Source organism: Balearica regulorum, chromosome 2, assembly GCF_011004875.1.
Source record: "Balearica regulorum gibbericeps isolate bBalReg1 chromosome 2, bBalReg1.pri, whole genome shotgun sequence".
NCBI classification, from domain to species: domain Eukaryota; kingdom Metazoa; phylum Chordata; class Aves; order Gruiformes; family Gruidae; genus Balearica; species Balearica regulorum.
The window spans coordinates 24,218,919-24,237,151 of record NC_046185.1 but is presented as its reverse complement, the minus strand read 5'-3'; the positions used below and the strand labels follow the sequence as shown (position 1 = coordinate 24,237,151).

Genomic DNA, 18,233 nt, shown 5'->3' with positions numbered 1-18,233 from the left:
TTGCCTAATAGCTGGTCATGTTAAATTTGAGTGTGTGACTGAACCTTTTATGAACAAGTTGAGGACCTCCTGAGTAAATTAGTATCTAGGGTTTCTTGGCCTGCACTTCAATTATTAGAGAGTACAGAGCAGGTAACTGATTGTTCTTGAATTGCTACTCTATCAGAACAAAAATCTGCACTAGAAACTTGCAAGTACAACTAGATAATTACTGGTAAACAAAAAAAAAAATCTGAGAGACTAAATGGATATAATTTTTGCAAAGATTCTTTCTTTTGAATTGTTCTCTGCAGATACTGTCTAAGAAATAAATTTCAGCTTAAGCATAGGCAGTGTGCTAATCTTAGTCAAGCAGTTTCTGATGAGGAAGGATTCTTGACAACATGGGACTTGATTTGTGTTGGCATTGTGTCTCTTTCCCTCAGTGTTTTTTTTGAAGAGCTAATCATTAGTGACAAAAGCTGACAAAAGTTTAAAATTTGCTTTGCTGTTAAAGGAAGTCACATTTATCATATGCTGGGCACCTCAGCTTGTGAAACAAGTCACTTGTTTCACTTGTGAAAGCTGTGGATTACAGTCGTGCCGTAGTTGTTTTATTAGTATGTACCCTCACAGTACTGAAAGATCACTATAGAAATCTAGATACAGAGATCTTCACATGGAATATTTGTGGATATTTTTTGTAGGCTTTGTTTTTATGAACCCTTAAGAACATCTATATAATATAGCTGTTCTTAATATTTCAACACAGATTTAACTGTAAAGGTAAATATTTACTATGTCTCTAGAATCTGTTACATCTACATTAGATTGGCACATAAGGTGGTAGCCTCCTTTTAGCTAACTATTACTCAGCAATACTGAGAAATATACTTTGCCAGCAACCTGAACATCAGCATTTTGTGTTTTCTTACCTGTCTTCCTAGCTTTTATTTTGACTTTGTCACCATGTAATTGCCAAATGGTTGCTTTGTGCACATAATTGAGTTTAACTTTTTAATTTCTAATATTAATATTAACATTACAAAACCTGAGGATTCTGAAGACCTTGTGTTATTACTGTTCAGGTTTCTGGTCAAACTTTTTTTCTGTGAAGGTGTTTGTATTTTTATACAGCTTTACTTCCATTTTATTCCATCAGGTATCCCTTACAAGGCAAACATCCTTCTCTTAATCAAAGCCACATAGTGGTACACCGTACAATTGTATTCTTATTGACAGAATTCATCGTTAGACTCCTTACGCAATCCAGTAAGGTCATTTGTAAGCTCCAGTATGAGTCAGGATGTGCACTTGCTCATGTTTGCTTTTATGGGTCATCTTGAAAGTCCTATGTGCATATAATGGCATCACAATGAATTGGCCAGAGTGACAGCAATTCATGTTGATCCACAAGCACTGTGATAGATGAAGATCTGGCTTCTTGCACACTAAAGTTTTTTAGCAAGGAAGTTAGCTCCTGATGACATTGCCTTTACTGACAAGGTACTGTTGTGATGACAGTAGGAGATTTTAGGATTTGCTACTCACTGAGAGAGGATTAAAAGTGTATAGTGGTGGATCAGGCAAACTATCTGTCTTTGCTTTTTTGATTGAAACATCTTCACAGGGCATGTTCAGTGGAGTAATGCTGCTTAGAACTAGAAATCACAGTTGAGTTGTGAGCTTGAGAGTCATGAGATGTAGCCGTCACACAGTTCAGCTCAGTTGTGCTAGTAAGAGGCAAGCGGACCCTGCTGGCAGGAGATATGAAGCCACATATCCACAGACTGTGAGCATTAGATCATAAATCTAGGAAGTTTTCCAATAAATTGACGCTTGGGTCTTGATTTTGGCAGCCTGTTTTATCGACTAGTCACAGTAAATCAAGAGTAATGTCAATTTAGATTGGATGTGGATTGTGTTTCACATGGGTAGTTGAGGGGCATGCTCGGTTCCTGGGTCAGAAGCAGAAACAGGTTGAAAACACATGAAACTAATTTGGTAGCATTCAGTTGCGACTATTAGTTATGTCAGTAATTGGATATAACTGCCAGATGAAAATTCAGGGTATCCTTCGAAACAGAAAAGAGCTGAGATTGCATGCCTGAGCAGATGCCATCAGTATTTGGGACAGGAGAGAGTTACAGCCACATCGGCATCATGTGAGTTAGAGCTAGCACATGTAAAAACCTGTTTGAACTATTGAGATATGTCAGTAATATGGGCAGTGCAAAACCAGACAGAAACAGCAATTCTTTTGGGTTTGCAGAGTTGGTTGTGTAGAATTGCTTCAGATGTGAACAATCAGTCTAGGGAGTATGCTGGATTTCTTCAGCATTGTGTACTTCTCTGCCATCACCTATAAAACGCATCAAAGAATATAATACTAAATCAGATTTTTTTTTTTTAATTTGTTGCTTGCTGTTTTCACAAAGCTTGTATGGCTTTGTGACCAACGAATTTGACACTTTCAAAAGTTTGGTTTACTGTGCATCTTTGAGGAGTAGGTATGTCAGTATATCATAGCAAATTGTGAACAGTAATGTAGGGTGATTTAACACTTAGTTTTAACAGGAGAATGATTTTTCATTGATAACGTGGTTTAACATGTCTTTCATTATAAAAGTTAAAGTAGGCCATGCTCGTGTGTAAGGATGAAGATGCTTAAGGAACTTGTGTGGAACATTTCTAATCTGCAGCGATATGAATGTATCAAGTTTCAACATGAACATTTTGAGGCAGTTTTCAACTGCAGTCTTCTGGAAAGAGCTGTTGTTGGTTACCAAGAACAACCCTCTGCCCAGGAGGGAATTTGCATTTTGAGTACATGACTTGAAGCTTGATTAGTGCAACTACAAATTAACTTCAGTTGGAAACCTCTAGTTTAATTTTTTATTTTAAATGTAGTCCAGATCTAATGTTACTGCTTCTCAGCAGATGTGGCAGGCAGCATTTAGCAAATCTGTTAAAAGTGCACTTTTAATCAATGTAAATTGGAAGCAGTTGTATTTTTTAGCATTGTCCATGAGGAGGAAATTCAGCAGAGTTGACAGTAAAGGGTGGTCATCTGTAGTGTTTCCAGTATAGTTATTTAGACTAATTCATTGTCAAGGCTCTTCAGTGAAAGTAAATTAAGCCTATTAACTAATATCTGTCCAGGGAAAGTGATTGCATGTGGTGAACACTTTATCCTGGTTGTTGTAACTGTTGCCATCAGTATTTGTTGACGTTTGTGCTAGAAACAAGTAAACGGTATTTATTTCAAAATGGGTAGGATTTTCAGGGTTAAAGCCACATTGTGCTTTACTTGAGACTGGTGAAAGGTATGAAAAGCTTACTGTCTTAAAGTTGAAGTGCTGTTATGCAGCATAAATACTGAAGAAAACTTAAATCCCTAATACATACTCTTTTTGTATTGAATGTATTTGGAAATTCTGTTTCTCTTATTTAGCTTTACCACTACCTGTAGAAAATACCTGGTTAGGATTTTCAGTGATATTCTCAATTTACGAGGTTTTACTTATGTAAACTCTGGCCAGAAAAATCCAGTGGTGGGAATTCTTCACACACAGTGTTTGTCCTTTATTTCTCCAGAATTTTGCCTGCAATTTGGTGGCTTCTGCCCTTCCCCCCTGCCCCCCCCAAGTGTATCTGTGCATCACAAAGAGAAATACAGTCTCTGAGGTGTCATCTACACTACTAAATAAAACATTCCAGAAAACAATCTGTGGCCCTGAGGCCTGGTGGCCTTTCATGGCTAAGATCATATCCACATGCCTAACTGTAGCTTTCCCCTGCACTCTCAAAAGGAGGAAAAAAAAAAATTAAAGCTAAGAAGGATATCGCCAGGCTTTTGGGGTGCTTGGTCCCTTTAGCATTGTTTGAGAAAGTGGCAGCTGCCATGGCCTGTAACTGGCAGGGAGCAAGTTAACATACACACTGTGCAGAGCCACAGACCGTTACTGGAGCCTGCACCTGGCTGCCTTTAGTTGTTACCTGCTTGAAATGTGCATCCTGAATCTGAAGGGCATGGAGGTCAACTGTGGTGTCATCCTGCTAGCCAGCCCTATTCAAATGTTGGTTATTACATAGGATTTTGAAAGAGTGTACTTCAGTGTTACAGTTGCTCTCTTAGCTTTCACTTTTTTCTTTGCATCTTCTTTTTAAGAAAATGCTGTGGGAGTTGATAGGATTGAAAGCACTGGTTTAAAAATTTGTAGTTGTTAAATACAATAACTTGAAGAAAAAATTAGATTCTTTCATGCATTAGGACTTCTAGTATAGTGCCCTATAGAATTATGTTTCTGAAATGTTATTATTTACATTGCGTACTAAATAATCCTCTGTCACCAAAGCTGTATGTTTAAAGGCTTCTTGAATAAGCTATGTAGGATTGCTGATTTAGTTTATCTTTTTATGGTTACCTTATGGAACATTGTTATGTTGCTGGACAAGCTGTAGCATATCCTCCTTTGATGCTGCAGAGCTTCAATCTCAAGTGGTAGGCTTCATTTCCACCTGGAGTGAGGTACCAGAAACTCTATAGTCTTAAATTATGCATCTATTTTTACAAGCATGTTAATGTGACATTCAGTTGAATTTGATAACCATGATAAATGGTGACTAAAAACATTTTATTAAAAAAAGAGATTTATTTATCTTCACTTGGAGCAACAAATAAACCAAATATAAAGACTTGTGTGCATGTTCACCTGTTCAGCTGTCCATAATACCTTAACAGTTCATCTCTAGGTAGGAGAAACATACTATCCCGCATCCAGTGTGTTTTGTTTGCTGTATTCTCCTCATGCTTGTTCCCTCTGTGACCTAGAAGCACTTTTTCTTTTCTATGGGAATAGACCTTCTCATAGATCAGGATCTGTCTTTGCTTCTAGGCTGTATTGCTTGCGTACAAGGAGACATCCTCATCATTTTTCCTTAAGCACTTTTATCCTAGTTGTATAGCTTTGTATTATTTTTTATTATTATTTCTTTAGCAACACCTTTTAAAATAGGTTAAAATAACCTGTCAGCTGTACACACTGAGGAACAGGTACTCTATTGAACGCATGCTAATGTTTGGCCCTCCAGTGGGCCTGTATGTTCAGTAGGCATTATCTGATTTTTCATTAGTTTTTAATCTTCTAAAGGACATAAGCTCCCAGTTTCTGAACTAGATTTTTTTAGTATGACGTGTTTTGGATGAGAATGTTAGAGGGCAATTTGAGCAAAAAAAGGAAGAACAAGAGAACAGCTGAAGTCAGGCTCGTGTGGGATGAGGCCCTTAAACAGTAGACTGTGAGAATAAAATCTGTTTATCAGAACAGATTTGGAAATCAGCTATACCTCTTGCAGATACTTCTGATGTTGATGGAAAAAATGGAAAGGATTATGTCGTTAAGACACTAATACAAGAATTGTGTATTAATTACTCAATCAGAATTTTTATCCATTATAACATGTATGTTTTTTAAACAAAGCCTATAGGATTTTAAAATAATTTTTAATGGGTTTTCTTTGCTGCTGTTTAAATAGCATTTCCTTTGAGTTTAATGACTGATTGCAAAATGAACAATCGAATAGAAGGAGATGTATTTGGTAAGCATGATTAGAATATTCCTTTTATAATCAAGAAATGTGCATACACATGCAGAATGACAGAATTAAAAATCTGATTTTTGTATTTTTAAAAGAAGGGAAAATGGAATAGTGATAACGCTGTCACTGACTTAATCTGTTGCTCTGAAAGTACATGCATTTGTTATACTCTAACTTCTATTTTGTATGCATCTTGGATTTGGCTGTGTACATATATTACAGCAAGAAAATGCTTTCCTGGCATTGTGTTTTACTGACAGTATCTTTTCTTCAGAGTGTGTGTGTGTATGTGATAATTGTGATGGTCTTGAAGACTCACTAGGGCTTGTGGAGTTTGAAGTAATGAAATAGATGTAATGAGACTCATAGTGAATAGACCAAAACTGAACACAAAAAACCTATATGCATAGAACCTGCTTCAAAGTTTGTATTATTTTTGAGGAAAGAATAGTGTAATGCTAGAGAAATTGCTTAAGATGGTACATTTAAATTTAACAATAATTGCAGTCTTTAAAGTAAAAAGTATTATGCATTTACTGAGATTTAATGTTTTGCTTCCAATAGCTTCTGATACCCTTTAAAATTCTGTTGAGGTTAATAATTAATGAGGCACAATATAGTAATTTTAATGGCCTTTATATATTTATATATGTATTTAGTAGAAGAAATTAACAGAAAACCCCAAATCCTAACCAACTTACCTTTTTGGACAAAGTTTCTTATTCAGATCAGTTGTTGCATTTACCTGAAGGTGGGGTTGTGTTCAGCTCTTGAATCTTTAGCAGGGAATTTGAGACTCTGTTAGTTTCCAAGAAGACCTTTGAACTTTTCAGAGAAGAAATGAAATGGGTGTTTTGTGCTTCTTTCAGTGAGTTGTGGTCCATCTTCTAACAACTTTGCAGCTGTTACTTATCTTCAAGAAAAAGAATAATTAGGCAAATTTATTTACATTTAGTAACTTTTTTCTGTTTTACACAATTTTCATGGAAGTCCTTAGAAGCGAGTTAAGGCTATGTATTCAAAAATGTTATACATGAGAAATTTGCAAGGGATGGCAGGAAAAGGGGTATGTGTATGGGTTACATGTTTTTTCTTTCTGTTCCCATTGTCAGCATTTCATTCTTCTATGAACTATCTTCTTCTTAATGCACTAAATATAACTTTAATTTTCCTGATCCCTACTTTCAGTTTCCAAGAACTTTGAAAGAAAGTTGTCATACAGCCTGTTCTGTTCACATGTGCTTTGAGTTTCTTCTAATGTTGTTCTCCCCATCTTCCAAGCATTTTATTGGACATACTCTAAAGATGCTGCTTTTCCTTTGCATTCTCTTATTTGTTTCTTTTTTTCTTGGTTTCTGTTCTCCATCCTTGTGCCTTAGTCCCAAATCTGTTGATCCCATTGTAGTGGTTTTTTTCTTTCTTTTTCCTCTGATCATTTGAAACCTGTGAGAGGAAGATAATTTTGTGGTCCTTTTTGTGCCTCTTTCCTTCTTAAATGTTACTGTCATCTTCTGTCACTTTGTCTTGCCATTTCTACAAGGGTTGGGAGAATGCTCTACCAGTTACTTAGCTTTTTGTGAGACAGCAAGGTCTGTGGATCTATCCTTGTGACCATTCCTGCTCGAAGCAGTTCTTCTCACCGTAAAGAGGAGCCATCTTCTCTCTCAGTTAACTCTCACAAGCTGCTGTTCCTAGCTGGCAAGACTTGAGTATATCCTTACTTCAGGAGATGTCTTCAGATGAGAAGAAAACAAAGCCTCTGTTCATCATATCTGCATTCTTGAGAGCTCATAGAATCATGGAATGGTTTGGGTTGTAAGGGACCTTAAAGATCATCTAGTTCCAACCCCCCTGCCATGGGCAGGGACACCCTTCACTAGACCAGGCTGCCCAAAGCCCCATCCAACCTGGCCTTGAACACTTCCAGGGAGGGAGCAATGTTCCTATTGCAACATGTTCTTCACATCTATGTTGTTTGGAGAATGATCAGACTTCTGGGATAGCAACTTTTCCTCTGTGTAAAATACAGCTCTACATTCAAGTAGAATGTACTTGGATAGGGCCATGTCTGGTGAGCTGTGCTGGCTCTGGCAAGCGGAAAGGTCCTCACCATAGACTGGGCTCAGGAGCTGGGCTATTTTCTTGTAAACAATGTTTATGTAATTTTTGAACGTGTTTGATAATTTCCAAAGTGTTGTAAGAAATAGCAAAGAGGAAAGTCACATTGCAAATTCGAGGTAGGAAAAGAGTTTGAAATTTGAAATCACTAATAGAGTGGAATAGACTAAGAAATGAAATATCTGCATGTTTTGAAGTAAATTTGTTAGGAGGTAACCAGTTTGTTATTTAAGATGCCAAATTTTGCAGCTCTGCTGGGAATAAGAAAGGTAATTTGACAGTAACTTCAAAACAAAATAATGAGTGAAATTTTAAAGGTCATATTGGATAGAAATCAATATCAAAAAATCCTTACTTGTGCTCCTAGTAATTCAACAAAATTCTATCCTACAAAATCATATTCTATATCCTACAAAAGTATCTTGTATATGACTGTATTGCTGCTAAATTGACTGTGTGCATTTCCCTGAGACTGAAAGGATGATTTGAGAGCTGCTGCTCTTTCTTCTGACAGCATGAAAGGCTGATGGAAATAGTTGCTGTTCTGGGAGCTGCCACAGTCAGGACTCTCGCTGCGCTGATACGACCAGGTTGAGCATGGATCTCCTTGTCAAATGGCAGCAGCCTTTGTGTCCTATTCCTGTTTCGTGGTATCATGTTCAGCAAATGACTGTGTTTATCCGTGCAGTTTTCTTCAGTGAGCACCAGCATGTTTCTGAGCCCTCCTGGCTCCCTGTTTTACCTGCTAATGGCAACCAAATGGCTCTGTGTGGCAGATTTAGAGGATTGATTTAATGGCTGTTGCTGCTGCTTCTGGGAGTGTGTGAAGGGGGAAGGAGGAGAGGAAATGGGAGAGGGAGGGGGAGAGTTGCTTCTCTGGACAGTAAAGCAGGCTGCTCTGTGGAAAGGCAGTTCCCCAAACCCTGTTCCACCCCTGTGGCTGCTGGGATTGGATTACACTGTGGTGTCCAAAACAATGATAGTAGATTTACAAAAGCTACACAAAAAAGTAATGCTTTGTTTTAATAAACAGATCGTTGCTCTTCGGAGGTTTATGGACACTAGCAACATTTACCTGGTTACCTCTGGTGGTTTTGGTGGTCTTGATCATCTGCAGTTGTTTAGTTACAGCATCTCCAAATTCCAACTGAATTTTCACCCTCCCTATCAGGGAAACTATCATTTACCAGGAGTTAAATGATAATGATTGCATTTATTTTGGCATTGCTGCTTTTCCGAGTAGGAGCTAGTTCTCCTGAAAAGATATAAGGCACAACTCAAGCAGCAGATGTAAAAGTGTTCTGCATCTGGTATGATTCCCTCTGTACTACCTTCATCAAGCCTGTGTGTTCCCTATAGAAAGTCTTTGCTACTTTCTGGACTTCTTTCTGGGTTTTTTGTGGGGTTTTTTGTGGGTTTTTTTTTTGGTGGGTTTTTTAATATGTTTTGATCTTTGGTTACTGTAATAGTACTGATTTTTCTCATGGTCCTTATATTTGAATCTTGCTGGACATAATGCGGCTAAATGTCACATCCCTTCCCTTGTCTCCACAATCAATGACAATAAGATTCCTAGAGTCACGTTAAAAAGTTACAGACCTTCTCATAGAAGTAAAGAAAGAATAGATGTTTAAAGTGTAAGCAAGAAAAAATGTCCTAAATTGGCATTAATCACATTCCATGAGGAGAGTTCCTTGTCTTATTGTTTTCTGATTTACACACACACCCCTTGTGGAGTTCTGAAGATGCAGTTCTTCAAAGATACGACTTTATGCACAAGATTCAGTTGGTTGATGATGTGTGTAAAGCTAACCATATAAAGGACATAAAGAAGACTGAAGGCTTGTTCTGTCATCTCCTCAGAGCAGAGAACTTGGAATGTTATTCTTTCATAGATTGCTCATATCATTAATGATTCTTTCTGGAGACAAGTATTAACTAGTGATTAGAAAAGTAGTTTTTTTTAAAAGGAAGAAATAGCAGTTAGTGACTGACGTCCACTTGTAATTAGGTGAAAGTTCAGATCCCTGCCATCTGTCCCATTGACGAGCTTTCCCAAAGCCAGTAAGCTGAATTAAATCTAAACATCCTAAATATTTTTCTCTAATGCAGCTGCAGATTCAACATGTTCCTGCATTACAATTTCAGCAGCCACCTTAGTTTGTCCTGTGAAGAAAAATAAGACTGAAATCCCAACCCCTTGTTGGGTTATCCCTTGTTGGTATTGTGGTGGGTTGACCCTGGCTGGGGGCCAGATGCCCACCAGAGCCGCTCTATCACTTCCCTCGTTCACTAGACAGGGGAGAAGTATAATGAAAAGCTTATAGGTTGAGATAAGGACAGGGAGAGATCACTCACTAATTATTGTCACAAGCAAAACAGACTGAACTTAGAGAGGGAATTCATCTAATTTATTACTAAGCAAAACAGAGTAGAGGAATGAGAAATAGAATCAAATCTTAAAACACCTCCCCCCACCCCTCCCATCTTCCCAGTCTCAACTTCACTCCCGGCTTCAACCTCCACCCCCTCCCCCTCAGCGGCACAGGGGGACGGGGAATGGGGGTTACGGTCAGTTCATCACACATTGTTTCTGCCACTTCTTCCTCCTCAGGGGGAGGACTCTTCTCATCGTTCCCCTGCTCTAGCATGGGGTCCCTCTCACGGGAGACAGTCCTTCACAAACTTCTCCAGCGTGAGTCTCTCCCGCGGGCTACAGTTCTTCATGAACTGCTCCAGCGTGGTCTCTTCCATGGGGTGCAGACCTTCAGGAGCAAACTGCTCCAGCATTGGTCCTCCATGGAGTCACAAGTCCTGTCAGCAAACCTGCTCTGGCGTGGACTCCTCTCTCCACGGGTCCACAGGTCCTGCCAGGAGCTTGCTCCAGCGTGGGCTTCGCATGGGGCCACAGCACCTTCAGGTGCCTCCACCTGCTCTGGTGTGGGGTCCTCCACGGGCTGCAGGGGGGTCTCTGCTCCAGCGCCTGGAGCACCTCCTCCCCCTCCTTCTTCACTGACCTGAGTGTCTGCAGAGTTTCTTAACATCTTCTCACTCCTCTCTCTGGCTGCAAAAGCTCTCCCTAACTGTTTTTTTTCCTTCTTAAATATGTTATCACAGAGGCACTGATTGGCTTGGCCTTGGCCAGCGGCGGGTCCGTCTTGGAGCCGGCTGGCATTGGCTCTATCAGACACAGGGGAAGCTTCTAGCAGCTTCTCACAGAAGCCACCCCTGTAGCCCCCCCCGCCCCCGCTACTAAAACCTTGCCATGCAAACCCAGCACAGGTATCAACAATTCTTTAGTTCAAATCTGTTGCATTTTGAGGCACATAGGCAATGACTTAACTGGAAGTGGAGGATAGACTGCTTTCTTGCCTTCTTTCTTAAACTTTTAATCCAGTGGGTAGAAAGACTCATCTGATGCTTAGTGTGGCTGGATTCAAGCTGAGGGAAATTCAGACTTTCCTACGCTCACGTTCCAGGTCTTTGTTTTTTCTTGCAGCCTTTGACATTTTCTCTTGGTGTCTCACAGCAGATAAAGTTACAATAACCATTCCACTGAGGTCACTGCTTCTCACTTCCTTGTTGCTTCACAAACCAGTATTATTATTTCCATGTAACGATCATAATTTTTAATCATCATAATTTTTAATGTCCAAATGTAACAAAACGAACTAAATGATTTTAAAAACAATCCAAGTTTAGAGCTCCTAACGTGTATCCGAAGAGTCTTGCATTCTTTGCTTCAAAGGGATTTTGTTTTTTCTGCAAGGTTTCCTCCTTTTAATTACTAAAATCAAACTAGTATCTGTTTTTGTTCTTGTAATAATACATTTATTTTTGCTTTGCTGAATAAAGCTAAATTTTAATGTTGCATTAAAACACACATTGTACTGAGAATTGAGAGTGGATAATCTCTTTTCATTTACTAAGATGTATTGAAGCTTGCCCTTTGTCTGCATTGTTTTGTTTTCACAATTGTTTCAAGGAAATCTGTGGTTTTTTTCTGAAGTTCACGTAGGGATTAACACTTTACAAACATTTTTCATCACTTAACATCACTTCTGGAATTGAAACTTTAAAAAATACTGTACAGAAGTTGGTTTTGAAAATGATTGTGTTCACCCCTTCTAATCCCATGTCTAAAATTTTCAGAAAGAAAAAGTTAATTTTTTTATTCATAAAAAAGAAAAGAAAAAAGTTGGTGAATCTTGAAGCTCATTGTTTTCTCCCTTGTAATAAATTGTGTGGTTAGCAGTGTTTCCTACAAATAAGAGGCAGAGGCAGCTGCTGAAAATTCACCTGTGTAAGAGATGAGATAAGATGTCAGGCAGCCTTTAGTGAAGCCTATAGAGGAACAGAAGAGGTTCTGAAGACCTCAGTCTTGGAGATGTTTTTGGAATGTAGTCTTTCAAAGCGGGTTTAATTATTATTTTTTGATAATAATAAACTTGGTCCTCTAGCACAAGTAACTACTGTGTGAAGACTAAAAATTGTGTTAGTGTATACAGACGTGTGATATGACTGGTTTTTATTGTGAGTAGTAGTGACTTCAATCTTACATTTTAAAAAATAATAATTCCAAGACTGTAGTGGTTAACTTCCTTTCCCTTTCTTCTTCTCCCTGTGTGCTCCCTTCAGAGTTTTGATATTTGTCATTAAGTAGCTAGACATTTTTCCCATACCCAATGATAGTTGCTTAAATGTTAAGAGGATCAAAATTATCATTTTCTTTAAGTCGATGTGAAAGATCAGATTAAGTAGAAATATTGGATTAGTTGTAGGTATGTAGATGAAGCCTTTGTTCATGTCAAAACCAGCGTACATTTTCTGTTTGCCTAAGAGGAAAGGTGTGCAAATGCTGACTGAAATTATTTAGGTATTTAAATTACATTCAGGTTCTTCTAAGGCACAGTTGCTGGGTTCTAGTAGCAGGTTACTGGTTTTGTTATTTTGGAAAAAATGAACTAATCGTATTTTACTGTACAGGATATGAGTAATAACAAAAATTAAATTTTTGGAAACATTTTGCAGGTTCCAGCTTTGCAGTTGGGGACTCTATATAAACCTCTGGAGCCAGCTGTTCACCACTATATTCTTTCAGTCACTCTGAGGTGTTGATTTTAAAAGAATGAGTTGCTGTTCCTAAAGTCTAGAGACTGAAAATATTTCATAGCAGGCCTGTGAACTTACATGGATTGGTTATATTGGTGCCTATGCATGGTGTATAATAAGGACCAATTCTTTTTTTTCATTCAAAAACAGCGAAGAAAACTATTTTCTTTAATGGTATGCCAGATTTATCCAAATATTTCAGCAAGTCTGTGTTACAGTTTGTCAGCAAACTGGGTACAACCAAAGTGTATTTAAAAATCATTTAATTAGGACAGATTCATTTTCACTAAATGCCACTACACAGCAAGACTTGCTTGTTCATATTTCCTTAAATTTATTCTGGAATTTGTCCAAGTTCAGCTTTAATGAGTAGCCTATCCTGCTAGTTACATTAGGATTTATTTTCCCCTAGAGAAGAGAGTTTGAATTGGTAGGTTTTTAACCTGTTCAGTTAAATGAACATATGTTCAGAACTGCATCTTAACTCTTGAGTGTAAAGATTTGAGAAATAATTATTTCTATTGTTGTTACAGTTTTAAAGTGCAATTTAAATAGTGGTTTTAGACTCCAGCTATGTGCCATACCTGTTTTAATATGGTGATGAGTTTTGATATGAAGTCACATTCAGTTGCTTAATACAAATTTAATGATACAATATGGAAACACAGATCTGACTTGGTTTACTGAAAAAATTATTTATACTTGTATTTTCACTTATTGCTTGAATACATCTCTTGGGTCATAAAACTTGGTTAAATATAGCTCAGTACCTTATTAATGATGGATTTTCTGTATTAACAGGTGCAGTTTGGTAGCAAACTTGTATTTTAAGTTCTTTTAAATGCATTATTTCTATTTCAAAACTATTATAATAAATCCTGAATTATAAATGTACTTTCATCACTAGCCAAGTCTAGTTAAAATTTCCTTTAAGCAACATTTGCTGCACACATGGTACAATACTCCCCCCCAGCCTTGATTTCTTGATTTTTTTTTTCTATTAAAAATGATTTATTTTCTTCAACTTCCCATTCCTCCAAAGTTATCTGAAAAAGACCAGTAGACTTTATTCCTGTGGGATTGTTAAAGTACAATAAGGGTAGAATTTGCGTATTATTAAAAAAAATTCATACACTGTTATTACCCTTAAGGGACTATTTTATGTGAAACTTTTAAGTTTTAAATTTAGCACAGTTCAGTACAGTAGCTGTAATATGTATTAAATGAATAGTCAAACTTTTAAAGCAAAATCTTTTTCACTGTCATATGGTATGCTGTGACTGTCACAGCTCTTCACAGAACCCCCCCTAAAGTACATGACTTTGTTAATACATATGTGTTATTTTAGATGGAATTATTGCAGAGTCATGATCATCTTGAATTTTGCTGAAAAAGGTTTTCTACCTTCTTTCTTCCTTTCCAATTTTACATTAGGGAACCTGTCTTTTGAAATATTCAGAAACTTTTTTCTGAAATATTTAGTTTTAATTCTGCAAAATAATATTCAGAAATAAGAGAGAAAAGTAGAAAATATGTTACCTGAAAATATAACAAAAGAAAAAAGAACATGAAGGGAAAAGTACAGAAAAGAAAAATGTTACGGTGCACTTCTGCAATGAGAGAAATAATAAAAGATCACAATACATGCCTTGAAGAAAAGCAACACTGGGAAACATTCTGATTGATACCACCATGCATTACATTTCTTTCCGTGTAATGCCTCAGAAGCATTGCTAACATCTATATCTCATTTTCCAACTTCATTTCTACGTAAAAGTAAATGGTTTGTGCTGTCTGTTCAATCTTGAGTTTTAAAATATATCTTTTATTTATTGTGTATATAGTATTTTGTTATACAGGGATGGATTTTCCGAAGTACAGAATCACCTTATATATTCCTTGACTTATACATACATTTTCTGCTTAAATTGATAAATTACAGAGCTTGGACTATCAGCCTAGGAAATTGTAGGAAAGCATGTTCAAATTCTAACTTTGACCAGCATTAGAAAAGGCGACAGTGTTGCAGTCTCCACGTGTGCTTTTCATAGCACCTGGGGCTTTTCTTCTAATGACTATGTGGATATATGTACATTTACACGGAGGAATGTATGTGTATTTGAGAAGCTGAAATGGGAGATATGTTTTATCTAATTGTGTCCACAAGAGAGTGATCTTCATGTCATGTGTTCTCTTGTGCATGTTGTGTGGTAGAAATTCTCAGAATATGTTCCAGGCTGTTAGTTCCTTTTGGCTGTCTGAGTGTTTTTCTTCAGGTTTTTTTTAAACCAGGCAGCATCTTTTGCTATTTGCCAGACTTAATACTAGTTTTATTTTCAGCTTTTGTTTTGTCTCCTTAAAGTAGTTCTAATTTTCTAACTAGCTTATTTTTTGAAGTGTAGACAGTTGTTTTTTTTAAATGGCTTTCTTGCACCAACAGATTTCAGATGTGTTTGGATGCATTTTTTTTTTCTTAGATGGCCACATGTGGTATATGTACTTTTTGGGAGAAGAACATTTTCGGGAAAGGTGCATGGTGTGTTTGAACTTCAAACTGAGAGACAGGAAGAGCTTCAGGAGTTTTGTACAGATATTTCTTACCCCTTTGGTGACCTACTATGATGCAGTTGACAGAGTAGGGATCTTGGGCAGTGAGGCCAACAAGTGATCTGCTCATGTATTCTAGAAAGATCTCTGCGTGGCTGGCAGCAGAAAAGGCAGGTAGGTGGTTCGCCCAAGCAGGGCAAATGTATTTTTCTTGTTCTAACTCGCTGTTTGGTGTCAGTGACTGCTATAAAAAAACCCCAACAACCAAACAAGATCTGTTCTGAAGAGGCCTCTATTGAGTTTTGATTTTCCTAGCAACAGAGGCTGTACCGATCCAAAATACGGTAGTTCCAAACTTCAAAGACTGATAGTTTCATTCAAACAGCAGACTTTTTTTTTTTTTTTTTTCATTCTGAAGGAAATTTCTGCTGCCGGACACAAGGCTGAGTTCTCCCATATAATCTTGAAATGTTTTCCTTCATCCATGTTTTCTCTGCAAATGGCATTTGAAGCTGGCAGCACAGTTGTGTCATTAACTTCAAATGAGTTGCAACTCAGAGGCAGTCTTGTTGCTGGTTTCCTTCTTGTTCTTCTCAACATTTTTGAGACAGACAATCCTGATTCCAAGCTGTATGAGGTTGAAAAAACTTGGTCTAAAGAATACTGATTACTGTTACAGAAGGCTACATCTGTTTTTGTTTGTTCTTTGTCCTCCATCTCTATTTACATCGACTCTCTGAGAATCTTTCATGAGTATTTTTTTTCATAAGAATCAATTTTTCTTTTATTCCCTTGTTTTTATTTTTAGTGAGGAGCAATGGAATTGGCTTTTGTGGATGGGCTTTATCTATGAAACTTTGATCTATGTAGACATCCACAGCTGAGATAATTACCTTAATCTCCTTCTATAGGCAGTGGGCAGAAATAATGACCTGCAGAAAGCAGCTCATTTAATTCTCAGACCTAAAATGAATGGATCTCTGTTACGTATATAAGTGCTGTTTTCTTTCCTTTTACCTTTAAAGGGTCTCTATAGCCATCTTAGGTATGGAAGTTTGTTTATTCTGTAGGTATCTAATACTTGATGAGATTAATTCCTCTTGTTCCAGAGAAAATGGTTTTCAGTTAGCTGTTTCCTGGTATTGACAAGGAATTGAGGGAGGAGACTTAAGAGGAATGCTTGTATGTGCAAGTCCCAGTTCAAAGCAATGACTTTACCTTTGGCTGTACCACAGTGTCAACATGGTAGTTGATACATGTCTTCTGATGTTCAGAATGCTTGTTTCCAAACCATGTTTCATATGTTGCACAGGCCTTATCTGCAGCTTATGGGCCAGAAGCGCTAGCAGCAAAATATTTTGCTGTTCTTCTTTGTCTAGATAATAATGATCATGGGTCAGAGAAGTGATGATGTGCTTTTTTCTGAGTTTTCTTGGTGAAGGGCCACTTTTCCAATCAGGTGCAAAATGTGCAAGGAAGTCTACTTCTTACTGCCAGAATTTTGTATCACTTCATACTGCTACAGATTTTTAGAGTTTGAGTGCTAGGAATGGCCTGTTTCTGAATTCATGGAGCCTCCTGCAGAGTCTCTACTGCTAGTATGATCTCACATATGCTAGGTCACATGGCTGCAAGCATTTTCTTGTGGAGCCAGACAGGAGGTGCAGTGTATTGTGGCTGCTTGCGACAGTTCCTTGGAAGGTTTTGCTGATCTAAAGAGTCATTCAGTGTCTGCAAGGGAATGTCTTTACATTTTCAGTCCCTCGACCATTTTGGTAAACGATGTTTTTTTTCCTGAGCTAAGGGATTGCCTGAGCAGCTTCAGCAGCGTTCCCTCATTTGAAGTTCTGATTCCCAATGGAACATTAACCTAATATTGTTAATTTTCATGTGGCTTTAGGCTTGTCCCTAAAATCTTCTAATGGAGGAGATTCTTCATAATGAGAATGAGCTAATCTGTGCATCAGGGATTATATTTTGGGGATACTAGAGAAAATAATGCTAAACAGCACAAAAAGTACATTTCAGTGATGGAGCAGGAGGTAATAAGTGCAAGAATAATAATGTTGTAAATAAACTGCAGGAAAAGGCTCCAAAATGGGAATGTTAAAGAACGTTTGCAGTTTTTGTTGAATGTAGCAAATCAATCTGTTGCTTAATTTCAGGTAATAGTGTATATATTAGGGAAAAAAAAGTAACTTACTGACTTCACTATAGTTGTGGTAGGGCCTTCTTGTTGGTAGTGGACTCTCTTGTCACAGAAGAATTTATTTCCAAACAGAATGTCCTGTACCTTGCACTCCCCTCCCAATGCCTGTCCCCACCTGTTCCTCCTCTCCAATTATAAGGTAAAAGGCATTGAAAAATGTTAGAATCACTTAATAAGCTCTATGTCAGCCAAATATGGAATATGAAGAGAAATATGGAATAGGGAGCTTTTTTGTTCGTAATTTGTTGTATGGATATTGTTTGGGTTTTTTTTTTTTTTTTTTTGGACCACTTGACATATATCGTTTAGTGATTGACTGTAAGCTTTTAAATAAAAATTCTTCAGAAAATTCAATTTTTGAACAGATTTCTTCTGTGTTTTTAATAACTGCACAATTTTATGAGTAGCTCTTATTTTGGTGGGAACACTTGGAACTGATTTTGTTAAATACTTTAAAGCTAAGAGATAAATAGATGAAAATAAAGGGTTTTTTCATGTTTCGGAGGGAGATGGAAAGTTAAATCATGTAACAGAATTCCTAATTAGGGTGAATTTCAGTATAAGTGGAATCAGCTCTTACAAGAAGAAATTTAACAGGCACACAGCTCCAACCTTACAAACTAACTGCATTTAGTCTGGTATTCTGTGACTAAGTTTTTAAATTGTT

At 37.4% G+C, this 18,233-nt stretch overlaps 1 protein-coding gene across 6 annotated transcripts in view; it reads left to right on the top strand.

The window, feature by feature from the left end:
• The window catches only part of VPS13B (vacuolar protein sorting 13 homolog B), a 486,160-nt gene that overhangs the window by 93,550 nt on the left and 374,377 nt on the right, over positions 1-18,233 (top strand). The window lies entirely within an intron of this gene.